The sequence below is a fragment of the Monodon monoceros genome, unplaced genomic scaffold (genome assembly GCF_005190385.1).
Source record: "Monodon monoceros isolate NGI ecotype Baffin Bay Population unplaced genomic scaffold, NGI_Narwhal_1 Super_Scaffold_22, whole genome shotgun sequence".
NCBI lineage: Eukaryota > Metazoa > Chordata > Mammalia > Artiodactyla > Monodontidae > Monodon > Monodon monoceros.
Window position 1 is genome coordinate 19399469 of NW_021703779.1, and position 13753 is coordinate 19413221.

The 13753-nt window shown below is 43.6% G+C and overlaps 1 pseudogene; it reads right to left on the minus strand.

The window, feature by feature from the left end:
* Window positions 1-10753: 10753 nt before the first annotated feature.
* Window positions 10754-11833, minus strand: LOC114905572 (annotated as a pseudogene).
* Window positions 11834-13753: the final 1920 nt, after the last annotated feature.

A 13753-nucleotide genomic window follows, 5' to 3' on the forward strand; every position in this document is an offset into this window, starting at 1 on the left:
TATTATGTTTTCTTTCAGAAAGAGATGAAGAGCACACATCCTTCTGTTTTGTGCCCCCCAAAATCTGCATAATTATCTGACCTTAATTGATGGTCACTTTTTTATTTTCAAGTGGGGAGAAAAGGAGTCACAGTACCCAAGTTAGTTTTACAAACTCCCCAGCAGCCCCTAAAACAAATGTCAAAGTTTTGAAACCAATCATACCCATAAGATAGTCACTTGTTCTGTTTCTTATATACCCCAGGGCCTTTGCACTTGCTGTTCCCACTGCCATCTATGCTCTTCATCCGGATAACCACTTGGCTAGCCTGGTTCCCTTGCTTCCTTCTGCTGTCTGCCTAAATGTCTCCTGTTCATGGAGGCCTTCCCTGACCATCCACTATAAAATGTACACGCACTTCCACCCTTGATGCTCCCTCTTCTCCTTTCCTTGCTTCACTTCCCCCCACACCACCCATCTGTCCCTGATGAATTTTACACAGAGTAGCTGTTTGGTTTTTGTGTGTGCATCTGCCCCAGCAAAAGGGAAATTCCATGAGGGTAGGGTCTTGTTTTTTTGTTCACTGCTGTAGCCTCAGCACCTACAACAGTGCCTGGCATAGCAGACTCTCAAGCAATACTGGATGTGTGAATGAGTGAATGGATGTAGAAATAAGGCCCCGAATACTATCTTATTTTTATATAAGTTTTCTCCAGAGTGGACATGCATGTAAGGAGAGAAGTCATGGAGCTATAGGGGTCTGAAAAAAGATGGACCTCTGACCTACCTCTAAACCTGTGGTGATGGTTTCTCTTCACTACCAACTGCCGTTCCCAGAAACCTTAGGAAATGTTTGAAAAAGAAAAAAAAAAACTAATAAAAATCCTTTCACTTTCATTAGTGGAAACCTTTGTATCAAGTAGGTACAGGAGAAACTCTCTATTTCTGCCTACTGAATCAATATTTGTTTTTTATTTTAAATTTATTTATTTATTATTTATTTTATTTATTTATTTTGGCTGCGCTGGGTCTTAGTACGGCATGCAGGATCTTCATTGCGGCATGTGGGATCTTTAGTTGCAGCACACGGACTCTTAGTTGCGGCATGTGGGATCTAGTTCCTTGGCCAGGGATCGAACCCGGGCCCCCTGCATTGGGAGTGCAGAGTCTTACCCACTGGACCACCAGGGAAGTCCCTGAATCAATATTTGAATCTCAGTATTCACCAGGAGACTCCAGACTTTTGCAAAGAAGATTGGGCAAGGAACAAACCTACATCCAAGCATTTCTTGCTTCCATTATTAATATTACTTCCCCCTGAATATGCTGCAAGCCACGTGTACGCATTTTTTTATTCAAGTATAGTTGATTTACAATATTGTCTTAACACGTGTACACATCTTGCTTTCAGTAATACCACTTTTTCACGTATATAGACTAGAGAATAAGAATATATGTATGTGTTTTTATATCTATATAGCTATATCTATATCTATTCCCACCATCCCTACCACACACAAATGCAAGAAACAGGAGGGGCAAAATTTGTACGATGTTTGTTACGGTCAACCCACTCTCTTCCTCAAGACTTCGGATAATTGAAATGTAAGCTAGATTCAGTAATTAGTGACTATTCTTGCCAGTAAGTTATAATGGCTCATTTATAATCTTTTCCAGTCTTACCATCTTCTTGGACAATCTAAAGCTACTAGTTCTGAAACCTGTTGGATCATCAGAACTGCTTGAGGTGTTAAGCCTGAGTTTCTCCACCTTGGCACTACTAACAACTGAGGCCAGATCATTCTCCGATGGGGGACTGTCCTGTGCACTGTAGGATGTTTAGCAGCCTCCCTGGCCTTGACCCACTAGTAACTAGTAGCCCCCGCCCCCTAGTTATGACAACCCAACCGTCTCCAGATGTTGCTACATGTCCCCTGGGGGCAAAATCATCCCCCAGTTGAGAACCACTGAGTTAAAGCAACAAGACAGATGCTGGAGTACCCTGAGCCCCTTGCCTTCAGGGAAGGCGGATTTGGGATTCGTTCTCCTGCTCCTCGCTGGACTGCCTTGTGAGTAAACCCTCTCTTCACTGCACACCTCGCTGTCTCAGCGCTTTGACTTGACAGGTATAAGTAACTTCAGTACAGCACAGACAGATTCTGGGACCTCGGTCTGTGGCAATCCTGGAGAACCTCTGCGACGATCAGGCAGTAAAAACTCTTTTAGAGCAGAAATCCACTGGCCTTAAAAATTAATGGTGGGAGGGAGTCCAGGAAAAGGTCTGGAGCTGCCTAAGAGGCAAGAGACCATTATTTCAGGGTGTGCAAGGAGAGGGGATTCAGAGCACTGCCTAAACGAGCTCCAGAGACGGGCGGGAGCCGCGGCTAAAAGCGCGGAACCCAGAGATGGGCATGAGACGCTAAGGTTGCTGCTGCCGCCACCAAGAAGCCTGTGTGCGAACACAGGTCACTATCCACACCTCCCCTCCCGGGAGCCTGTGCAGCCCGCCACTGCCAGGGTCCCGGGATCCAGGGACAACTTCCCTGGGAGAACGCACGGTGCGCCTCAGGCTGGTGCAACGTCACGCCGGCCTCTGCCGCTGCAGGCTCGCCCCTCATCCGTACCCCTCCCTCCCCCCGGCCTGAGTGAGCCAGAGCCCCCGAAGCAGCTGCTCCTTTAACCCCGTCCTGTCTGAGCAAAGAACAGACGCCCTCAGGCGACCTACATGCAGAGGCGGGGTCAAATCCAAAGCTGAACCCCGGGAGCTGTGCGAACAAAGAAGAGAAAGGGAAATCTCTCCCAGCAGCCTCAGGAGCAGTGGATTAAATTTCCACAACTTAATGTACCCTGCATCTGTGGAATACACGAATAGACAACGAATCATCCCAAATTGAGGAGGTGGACTTTGGGAGCAACTGTAGACTTGGGGTTTGCTTTCTGCATCTAATTTGTTTCTGGTTTTATGTTTATCTTAGTTTACTATTTAGAGTTTATTATCATTGGTACATTTGTTTCTTGATTTCATTGCTCTCTTCCTTCTTTTTAATATATATATATATATATATATATATACATATATATATTTTTTTTCTCTTTTTTTGTGAGTGAGTATGTGTATGCCTCTTTGTATGGTGTGATTTTGTCTGTATAGCTTTGTTTTTACCATTTGTCCTAGGGTTCTGTCTGTCCGTTTCTATTTTTAGTATAGTTTTTAGCGCTTGTTATAATTGGTGGATTTCGATTTGGTTGCTCTCTTCTTTCTTTCTTCTTTTTGTTACTTTTAAATTTATTTTAAAATTTTTATTTTAATAACTTTATTTTATCCAACCTTCCTTCCTTCCTTCCTTCTTTCCTTCCTCTCTCCCTCCCTCCCACCCTTCCTTCCTTCCTTTCTTTTTTTTTCTCCCTTGTCTTCTGAGCCGTGTGGCTGACAGGGTCTTGGTGCTCCAGCCGGGCGTCAGGCCTGAGCCTCTGAGGTGGGAGAGCCGAGTTCAGGACATTGGTCCACCAGAGACTTCCCAGCTGCACGCAATATCAAATGGCGAAAGCTATCTCAGAGATCTCCATCTCAACACGAAGACCCAGCTCCACTCAATGACCAGCAAGCTACAGTGCTGGACACCCTATGCCAAACAGCTAGCAAGACAGGAACACAACCCCACCCATTAGCACAGAGGCTGCCAAAAATCATAATAAGGCCACAGACACCCCAAAACACACCACCAGACGTGGACGTGCCCATCAGAAAGACAAGATCCAGCCGCATCCACCAGAACACAGGCACTAGTCCCCTCCACCAGGAAGCCTACAGAACCCACTGAACCTACCTTAGCCACTGGGGGCAGACACCAAAAACAAAGGGAGCTACGAACCTGCAGCCTGCAAAAAGGAGACACCAAACACAGTAAGATAAGCAAAATGAGAAGACAGAGAAACACACAGCAGATGAAGGAGCAAGGTAAAAACCCACCAGACCAAACAAATGAAGAGGAAATAGGCAGTCTACCTGAAAAGAATTCAGAGTAATAACAGTAAAGATGATCCAAAATCTTGGAAACAGAATGGAGAAAATACAAGAAACGTTTAACAAGGACCTAGAAGAACTAAAGAGCAAACAAACAATGATGAACAGAACAATAAATGAAATTAAAAATTCTCTAGAAGGAATCAATAGCAGAATAACTGAGGCAGAAGAACGGATAAGTGACCTGGAAGATGAAATAGTGGAAATAACTACCACAGAGCAGAATAAAGAAAAAAGAATGAAAAGAATTAAGGACAGGCTCAGAGACCTCTGGGACAACATTAAACGCACCAACATTCAAATTATAGGGGTCCCAGGAGAAGAAGAGCAAAAGAAAGGGCCTTAGAAAATATTTGAAGAGATTATAGTTGAAAACTTCCCAGTATGGGAAAGGAAATAGTCAAGTCCAGGAAACGCAGAGTCCCATACAGGATAAATCCAAGGAGAAACACCCAAGACACATATTAATCAAACTATCAAAAATTAAATACAAAGGAAAAATATTAAAAGCGGCAAGGGAAAAACAACAAATAGCATACAAGGGAATCCCGATAAGGTTAACAGCTGATCTTTCAGCAGAAACTCTGCAAGCCAGAAGGGAGTGGCAGGACATATTTAAAGTGATGAAAGGGAAAAAGCTACAACCAAGATTACTCTGCCCAGCAAGTATCTCATTCAGATTTGATGGAGAAATTAAAACCTGTACAGACAAGCAAAAGCTAAGAGAGGGCTTCCCTGGTGGCGCAGTGGTTGAGAGTCCTCCTGCCGATGCAGGGGACACGGGTTCGTGCCCCGGTCCGGGAAGATCCCACATGCCACGGAGCGGCTGGATCTGTGAGCCATGGCCGCTGAGCCCGCGCGTCCGGAGCCTGTGCTCCACAATGGGAGAGGCCACAACAGTGAGAGGCCCGCGTACCGCAAAAAAAAAAAGCTAAGAGAATTCAGCACCACCAAACCAGCTTTACAACAAATGCTAAAGGAACTTCTCTAGGCAGGAAACACAAGAGAAGGAAAAGACCTACAATAACAAACCCCAAATAATTAAGAAAATGGTAATAGAAACATACATATCGATAACTACCTTAAGTGTAAATGGATTAAATGCTGCAAACAAAAGACACAGACTAGATGAATGGATACAAAAACAAGACCCATATTGTCTACAAGAGACCCACTTCAGACCTAGGGACACATACAGATTGAAAGTGAGGGATGGAAAAAGATATTCCATGCAAATGGAAATCCAAGAAAGCTGGAGTAGCAATTCTCGTATCAGAAAAAATAGACTTTAAAATAAAGACTGTTAAAAGAGACAAAGAAGGACACTATATAATGATTAAGGGATCAACCCAAGAAGAAGATATAACAATTGTAAATATTTATGCACCCAACATAGGAGCACCTCAATACATAAGGCAAATGCTAACAGCCATGAAATGGGAAATTGACAGTAACCCAATCATAGTAGGGGACTTTAACACCCCACTTTCACCAATGGACAGATCATCCAAAATGAAAATAAATAAGGAAACACAAGCTTTAAATGATACATTAAACAAGATGGACTTAATTGATATTTATAGGACATTCCATGCAAAAACAGCAGAATACACTTTCTTCTCAAGTGCTCATGGAACATTCTCCAGGATACGTCATATCCTGGGTCACAAATAAGCCTTGGTGAATTTAACAAAATTGAAATCGTATCAAGTACCTTTTCCGACCACAACGCTATGAGACTAGATATCAGTTACAGGAAAAAACCTGTAAAAAATACAAACACATGGAGGCTAAACAATACACTACTAAATAACCAACAGATCACTGAAGAAATCAAAAAATACCTAGAATCAAATAATAATGAAAACACGATGACCCAAAACCTATGGGATGCAGCAAAAGCAGTTCTAAGAGGGAAGTTTATAGCAATACAATCCTATCTCAAGAAACAAGAAACATCTCAAATAAACAACCTAACCTTACAGCTACAGCGATTAGAGAAAGAAGAAAAAAACCCACCAAAGTTAGCAGAAGGAAAGAAATCATAAAGATCAGATCAGAAATGAATGAAAAAGAAATGTAGAAAACAATTGCAAAGATCAATAAAACTAAAAGCTAGCTCTTTGAGATGATAAAGAAAATTGAAAAACCATTAGCCAGACTCATCAAGAAAAAAAGGGAGGAGACTCAAATCAATAGAATTAGAAATGAAAAAGGAGAAGTAACAACTGACACTGCAGAAATACAAGGGATAATGAGACATTAGTGCAAGCAACTATATGCCAATAAATTGGACAACCTGGAAGAACTGGACAAATTCTTAGAAAGGCACAACCGTCCAGGACTGAACCAGGAAGAAATAGAAGATATAAACAGACCAATCACAAGCACTGAAATTGAGACTGTGATTAAAAATCGTCCAACAAACAGAAGCCCAGGACCAGATGGCTTCACAGGCGAATTCTATCAAACATTTAGAGAAGAGCTAAAACCTATCCTTCTCAGACTCTTCCAAAATATAGCAGAGGGAGAAACACTCCCAAACTCATTCTACGAGGCCACCATCACCCTGATAACCAAAACCAGACAAGGATGTCACAAAGAAAGAAAACTACAGGCCAATATCACTGATGAACATAGATGAAAAAATCCTCAACAAAATACTAGCAAACAAAATCCAACAGCACATTAAAAGCATCATACACTATGATTAACTGGGGTTTATCCCAGGAAGGCAAGGATTCTTCAGTATACGCAAATCAATCAATGTGATACACCATATTAACAAACTGAAGGAGAAAAACCGTATGATCATCTCAATAGATGAAGGAAAAGCTTTTGACAAAATTCAACACCCATTTATGACAAAAACTCTCCAGAAAGTGGGCATAGAGGGAATCTATGTCAGCATAATAAAGGCCATATATGACAAACCCACAGCAAACGGCATTCTCAATGGTGGAAAACTGAAAGCATTTCCTCTAAGATCAGGAACATGACAAGGATATCCACTCTCACCACTATTATTCAACATAGTTTTGGAAGTCCTAGCCACAGCTATCAGAGAAGAAAAAGACAAAAAAGGAATACAAATTGGAAAAGAAGAAGTAAAACTGTCACTGTTTGCAGATGACATGATACTATACATAGAGAATCCTAAAGATGCCACCAGAAAACTACTAGAGCTAATCAGTGAATTTGGTAAAGTTGCAGGATACAAAATTAATGCACAGAAGTCTCTTGCATTCCTATACACTAATGATGAAAAATCTGAAGGAGAAATTGAGGAAACACTCCCATTTACCATCGCAACAAAAAAATAAAATACCTAGGAATAAACCTACCTAAGGAATCAAAAGACCTGTATGCAAAAAACTGTAAGACACTGATGAACAAAATTAAAGATGATACTAACAGATGGGGAGATATACCATGTTCTTGGATTGGAAGAATCAACATTGTGAAAATGACTCTACTACCCAAAGCAATCTACAGGTTCAATGCAATCCCTATCAAATTACCAGTGGCATTTTTCACAGAACTAGAACAAAAAATTTTACAATCTGTATGGAAACATGAAAGACCTCAAATAGCAAAAGCAGTCTTGAAAAAAAAAACACCAAAAACGGGGCTTGAGGAATCAGGCTCCCTTACTTTAGACTACACTACAGGGCTACAGTAATCAAGAGTGTATGGTACTGGCACAAAAACACAAATATAGATAAATGGAACAGGATAGAGAGCCCAGAGATAAACTCACGCACTTATGGTCACCTAATCTATGGTAAAGGAGGCCAGAATATACAAAGGAGCAAAGACAGCCTCTTCAATAAGTGGTGCTGGGAAAACTGGACAGCTACATGTAAAAGAATGAAATTAGAACACTCCCTAACACCATACACAAAAATAAACTCAAAATGGATTTCAGACCTAAATGTAAGGCCAGACACTATAAAACTCTTAGAGGAAAATATAGGCAGAACACTCTATGACATAAATCACAGCAAGATCCTTTTTGACCCACCTCCTAGGGAAAGGGAAATAAAAACAAAAATAAACAAATGGGACCTAATGCAACTTAAAATCTTTTGCACAGCAAAGGAAACCATAAATAAGACCGAAAGACAAGCCTCAGAATGGGAGAAAATATTTGTAAATGAAGCAACTGACAAAGGATTAATCTCCAAAATTTACAAGCAGCTCAATATCAAAAAAACCACCCAATCCAAAAATGGGCAGAAGACCTAAATAGACATTTCTCCAAAGAAGATATACAGATTGCCAACAAACACATGAAAGGATGCTCAACATCACTAATTATTAGAGGAATGCAAATCAAAACTACAGTGAGATATCACCTCACACCAGTCAGAATGGCCATCATCAAAAAATCTACAAACAATAAATGCTGGACAGGGCGTGGAGAAAAGGGAACCCTCTTGCACTGTTGGTAGGAAGGTAAATTGATACAGCCACTGTGGAGAACAGTATGGAGGTCCTTTAAAAAACTAAGAATAGAACTAGCATATGACCCAGCAGTCCCACTACTGGGCATATACCCTGAGAAAACCATAATTCAAAAAGAGTCATGTACCACAATATTCATTGCAGCTGTTTTTAAATAGCCAGGACACGGAAGCAACCTAAGTGTCCATCAACAGATGAATGGATAAAGAAGATGGATGTGGCACATATATACAATGGAATATTACTCAGCCATAAAAAGAAATGAAATTGAGTTTTTTGTAGTGAGGTGGTTGGACCCAGTCTGTCATAGAGTGAAGTAAGTCAGAAAGAGAAAAACAAATACCGTATGCTAACACAAAAATATGGAATCTAAAAAAAAAGGCTCTGAAGAACCTAGGGGCAGGACAGGAATAAAGACGCAGATGTAGAGGACGGACGTGAGGACACGGGGAGGGGGAAGGGTAAGCTGGGACAAAGTGAGAGAATGGCATGGACATATATACACTACCAAATGTAAAATAGATAGCTAGTGGGAAGCAGCCGCATAGCATAGGGAGATCAGCTCGGTGCTTTGTGACCACCTAGAGGGGTGGGATAGGGAGGGTGGGAGGGAGACGCAAGAGGGAGGAGATATGGGGATATATGTATATGTATAGCTGATTCACTTTGTTATAAAGCAGAAACTGACACACCATTGTAAAGCAATTATACTGCAATAAAGATGTTTTTAAAAAGACAGATGCTGGGGGATTCTGATTGAGTAGGGGCCTGGGAACGTGTGCTTGAAAACAGCTACCCCAGGTAAGTGCCACAGTCTGCCAGAGTTGAGGAGTCCTGCCCGATTTATTCTCCCAGGCAATGACAACACATTCCTCATACTGAGCCCTGGCGAGGATCCAGTTTTCAACTAACTCAAAGTGGAGTGTCAGAAAAAGACGCTTTTGGAGGAAAAATAGAAGAAAGAAGTTATTGCCACTTCCTTTCCTCGTTTCCCTCTCCCTGAGGTGAGAGACACTGACTCTGACAGAAACCAAACTGTCAAGTGGCAAAATTGGAAGCAGTCTAGCCTCACCCAGGAAACAAAGAAAGAAATAGGAAGGGAAGTGTGTGCTTTTATCAGTCCGTGGGCACCTGGCCACTCAGACTGATATCGCAGGGGAGGCCCGGGCCTTTTGCAGGGAAGACGGCACTAAGAGCAAATGCTCCGGATCGCAGTGGTGGATTTTAGCACAGTCTCCAAGAAAGGGGGCCATCAACAGTCTGAGTTAAGCATCTAAAAGGAGAGTAGCAACTCTGAAGACATGGGTCTAACCTGTGGCCCTTCAGCCATTCATTTTGATGTGGCTCTTTTTTTTTTTTTTTTTTTGCGGTACGCAGGCCCTTCACTGCTGTGGCCTCTCCCGTTGTGGAGCACAGGCTCCGGACGCGCGGGCTCAGCGGCCATGGCTCACGGGCCCAGCCGCTCCGCGGCATGTGGGATCTTCCTGGACCGGGGCACGAACCCGTGTGCCCTGCATCGGCAGGCGGACTCTCAACCACTGCGCCACCAGGGAAGCCGATGTGGCTCTTTTTAAGCCTACGTTCCTTTTTTGTGAGTCTCTAAATCATGACCCGGCACACAATGGCAACTGGGTTTTCGTCTCCGAAAGTGCATGATCAGAGTCAGCAGTGTGGAGATGCAGGGCCCATATACGTCTAGATCATCCTTATGTATATTGCCTCTCGTTTCTTTTTCTCTCTTTTTTATTTTCTTATAAAAATGTGGGAGTAGGTATTTATGTTTAAGTTGAACTATACGAAATCTCCATTTTCATACATTAAAAAAGGAGAGAGTATTGGTGATTTCCTATAGCTAATCCTAATCTTTTCTGTATCTTCTCCTTCTCCCCGTCCCCTTCTCTCTCTGTCTCAATCTCTTTCCATGGCTCTATTCTCTTATTTTCTTGCCTTTGCAATCACATGTGTATTACCCAGAATACCAGCTCTGAAGGTCAATAGACAGTACCAGGAAAAATTAAGAAAAAGAAGAGGTTTCAAATTTCAGTAAGTGTTAATTTGAAAACCCACTGATGCACTTCGTATATCTGGAGGGGAGGTTCTGTGTGGTCCAGCCGAAGCAATGACCTGTGAAATTCTTGATCCTGCAGAATGGACCAGTCCTGATGAGAATGTGAATTTGTTTGTGTCACCATTTTTTTTTTTTTTTTTTGCTCAGAAATGTATTTAATGACTCCAGCTCACCGCCCCTCCCCTGCAACTCCGGCTTTGTCTCCCGTGAGTGGTCAGCAGAGGTTCCCTGAGAGGTTCAGCAGGGCCTCTAGGGACCTTGGGCTTGGAAGGGAAGGGCCATCGTCTCTCCTTGTGGCCTTTGGTAGCTGCCGGGTGGAGGCTGTGGGACGGGGTTCCCAAGCCCAGGGCCTCTGGGTGCTGCACATCTCACAGCCGGGTCAGCTTTGGGGCACTAGTGAAGGTGCAGGAAGGGCAGGGCCAGCCGTGCTGAAGGGCGTTGGGGAGGCTGGAGCCAGCTGGCTGAGGGGCTTGGGGCAGCCCCAGTGGCTAAGGAAAAAGGCGGCCTAGTTCCTCATCCATCTTCTGGGGGTGCTGAGGATTGTGTCCTGGGGCTTCTCGGGGGGGCTGAGAGCCCCGGTCCCGCTGGCCCCCATAGAAAGCAAGGCTGTATCCAGGGACACACAGGCACCTCCCGATGACCCAGCGCTGCACAGCCGGTGGGAAGCCGAACTCCGAGAATATCTGCTCCTGGAGGGCCCCAGTGGTGCAGTGGGGGTGGACCGGCAGCGAGACATGGGCAGAGGATGCAGCACCTCAGCTGTGCCGTGAAGTCTGATGGGGCCGGGAGGGAAGCAGGCCTCCTGCGGCTGGATGCTGAGGGCCACATGATGCTGGGCCAGGATGGCTGCCGCTTGGGCTGCCCGCTTCTCATCCCCACCCTCTCTGGCCCGGGTCAGGTGCCCTGCTAGTTCCTCATTCTGTCCTTCCACGGTGGCACCTCGGACCAGGGCTGCCCACCGCTAAGCTTCCTGAGGGTTGGCGAAGTGCAGGCTGAGAGTCCCAGGCCCTCCTGGTGGAGGCTGCAGCTCATGCTGGATGGGGCCTCGGACGGTGTAGGAGACTGACTCCCAGGGCCGCTCCAAACTGACCGCCCCGGGCCCCGCGCCAAGCAGCTCCAGCCGGAAGCGCCCTGGTCGCTTGTCCGACCCCGCGCCCAGCGGCCTCACCGCGGCAAGCACGGCCAGGAGCACCGCGGCCCAGGCGGGGTCCGAGGCCGCAGCTGCGTCGCCCACCGGCGGCGCCATCTCTGGTCCGGCCCCGGCCCGGCCCTACGAGCCCGCTTCCGTGCCCTCCGGCCGCTCTGTGTCACCATTTTGGCGTGTGAATAGTGCTGCTTTTTTCATTATTTGGGCTTTTAGATTCAAGAGGACTTTTCTGGATGTGGGGATATAGTGTTAGCGGGATTGCTAAAAGAGTCGTGACCTTAAGACCAAAAATCTCTGCGTATGTACTGACAAATAAAGCAAACCGGGCTGGACAGGCTTTGCCGTATGGTCCCACTGATGATCCAGGTGCCTGGTATCTAGTTTCCCATCAAAGTTTGCCTTCTGAATGAGCTCTCTGGCCCTTGCAGCATCTTTGCAAGCTTCTTTAAGTGGATCCTGTTGACTGTCCTTACCCTGCTTGCCAACCTCACTTTTGTTTCCTGGATCACAAATGGAATTTGTCACCTTCTCATGGATAATACACCTCAAGTAACAACACCTTTGTTCCTCTGTGCATAACATGCTCTCTTTCTCTTTCGTTTTTAAAGATGCAACAGTTTTGAGCAAAGGCAAAGGCTTGTGGAAAGGAGCCATTAGAACAGCGAGGTCACATAGAAGTATGGGAGTTAATAGGGCACAGGTCCTTAAGAAGGTGAGCAGAAACATGGCCCGATTTCAATATTTTAGATACGATGTGTGACAAGTGCAAAGAAGAGCAGAAATGTCACTGTCACATTTTCTTCTTGTCAGAATCATTTGGGATTATGGGGATTATAGTCAGAACTGCAGTTTTGAGAACCCTGCAATGTTTTTGATTCATCTTTCCTTTTTGAATCTCATACTATGGAATCATGTCAGTCTTCTACTCAAATCTTATTAGGGTCAATAAATTCAAACCAGTGGTTATTTATTTAGCACATACTTCATGTTCAGTGTGTAGTAGGTGGTGTGAGGGTTGCCACACAAGACATGATTCTGCTCTTGAGGGATTCATAATCAAGTTGAGAAAGCTGAAAATAGCTAAATAAATCAAAGAAAATATAGAAATATGTTAAAGTGCTAAAGACAGGTTGCCAGTTTCTTATCCAAAACATTTAGAGCCAGGACTTCAGGATTCATACATTTTCCCTCATTCTAGAAAGGTAGTATAGTTTGTAGCCTATATAATACATAACAATTCTAGTGGGGTAGGGCCACAGCACCCAATAACCAAACTATACATATAATAAAGAGATATAAAGTAAAAACAATAAATAATAAATGAAGACTGTTAATAGACCAGGTTTGTTGCCAAACGAATTTAAACCAAACCTAAGAGAAAAAGTTGTGTTTTCTGAAATGTTTGGGTTTCAGAACTGTGGAAAGGGACGCTGAACCTGTATCATGGGTATTGACTAATATAGGGAAAGGAAATGAATATATATGGTGTAGGTAGAAACTTTCCAATTTTTTTTTAGCCGCAGCATCTGAGATTCAAACCAAGGAGTAATTTGTTCACATGTGTACAATTCAGCATCATCTGGAAACTCGTAAGACATACAGATTTCACACCCCATCCCACACATACTGAATCAAAACCTTTGGGCTGGGCCGCAAGTAATCTGTGTTTTAACAAGCCTTCCAGGTGATTTTGATGCAAGTTAAAATTTTGAGAACCACTGACGTAGCAAGTACCTGACAGAGAACCCGGATTCAAACTCAGGTGTTTCTGATTTAAAACGCCATCTTTCTTTTTTGATGCTGTTTTGCTTGCTCTCAAAGTAGAAAAAAGCAAGAGATTGATGTGAGCTCAGACGGAAGAGCGACTTCAAAGAAGGTAAGTTGAAACATGCTTTGCTTTAATCTAATAGATAAGAGCAAAATAATTTTGTAATGTACATCCCTAGAATATTAGTCTGTCCCTTAATTATATCAGGAAGAAAAATAAGCATTGATAATGCCCTGTTTTATTTTCTCCACGTTATTATCTCAAAGATGGTATAATATATCTTGTAATTTCTTTAAGAT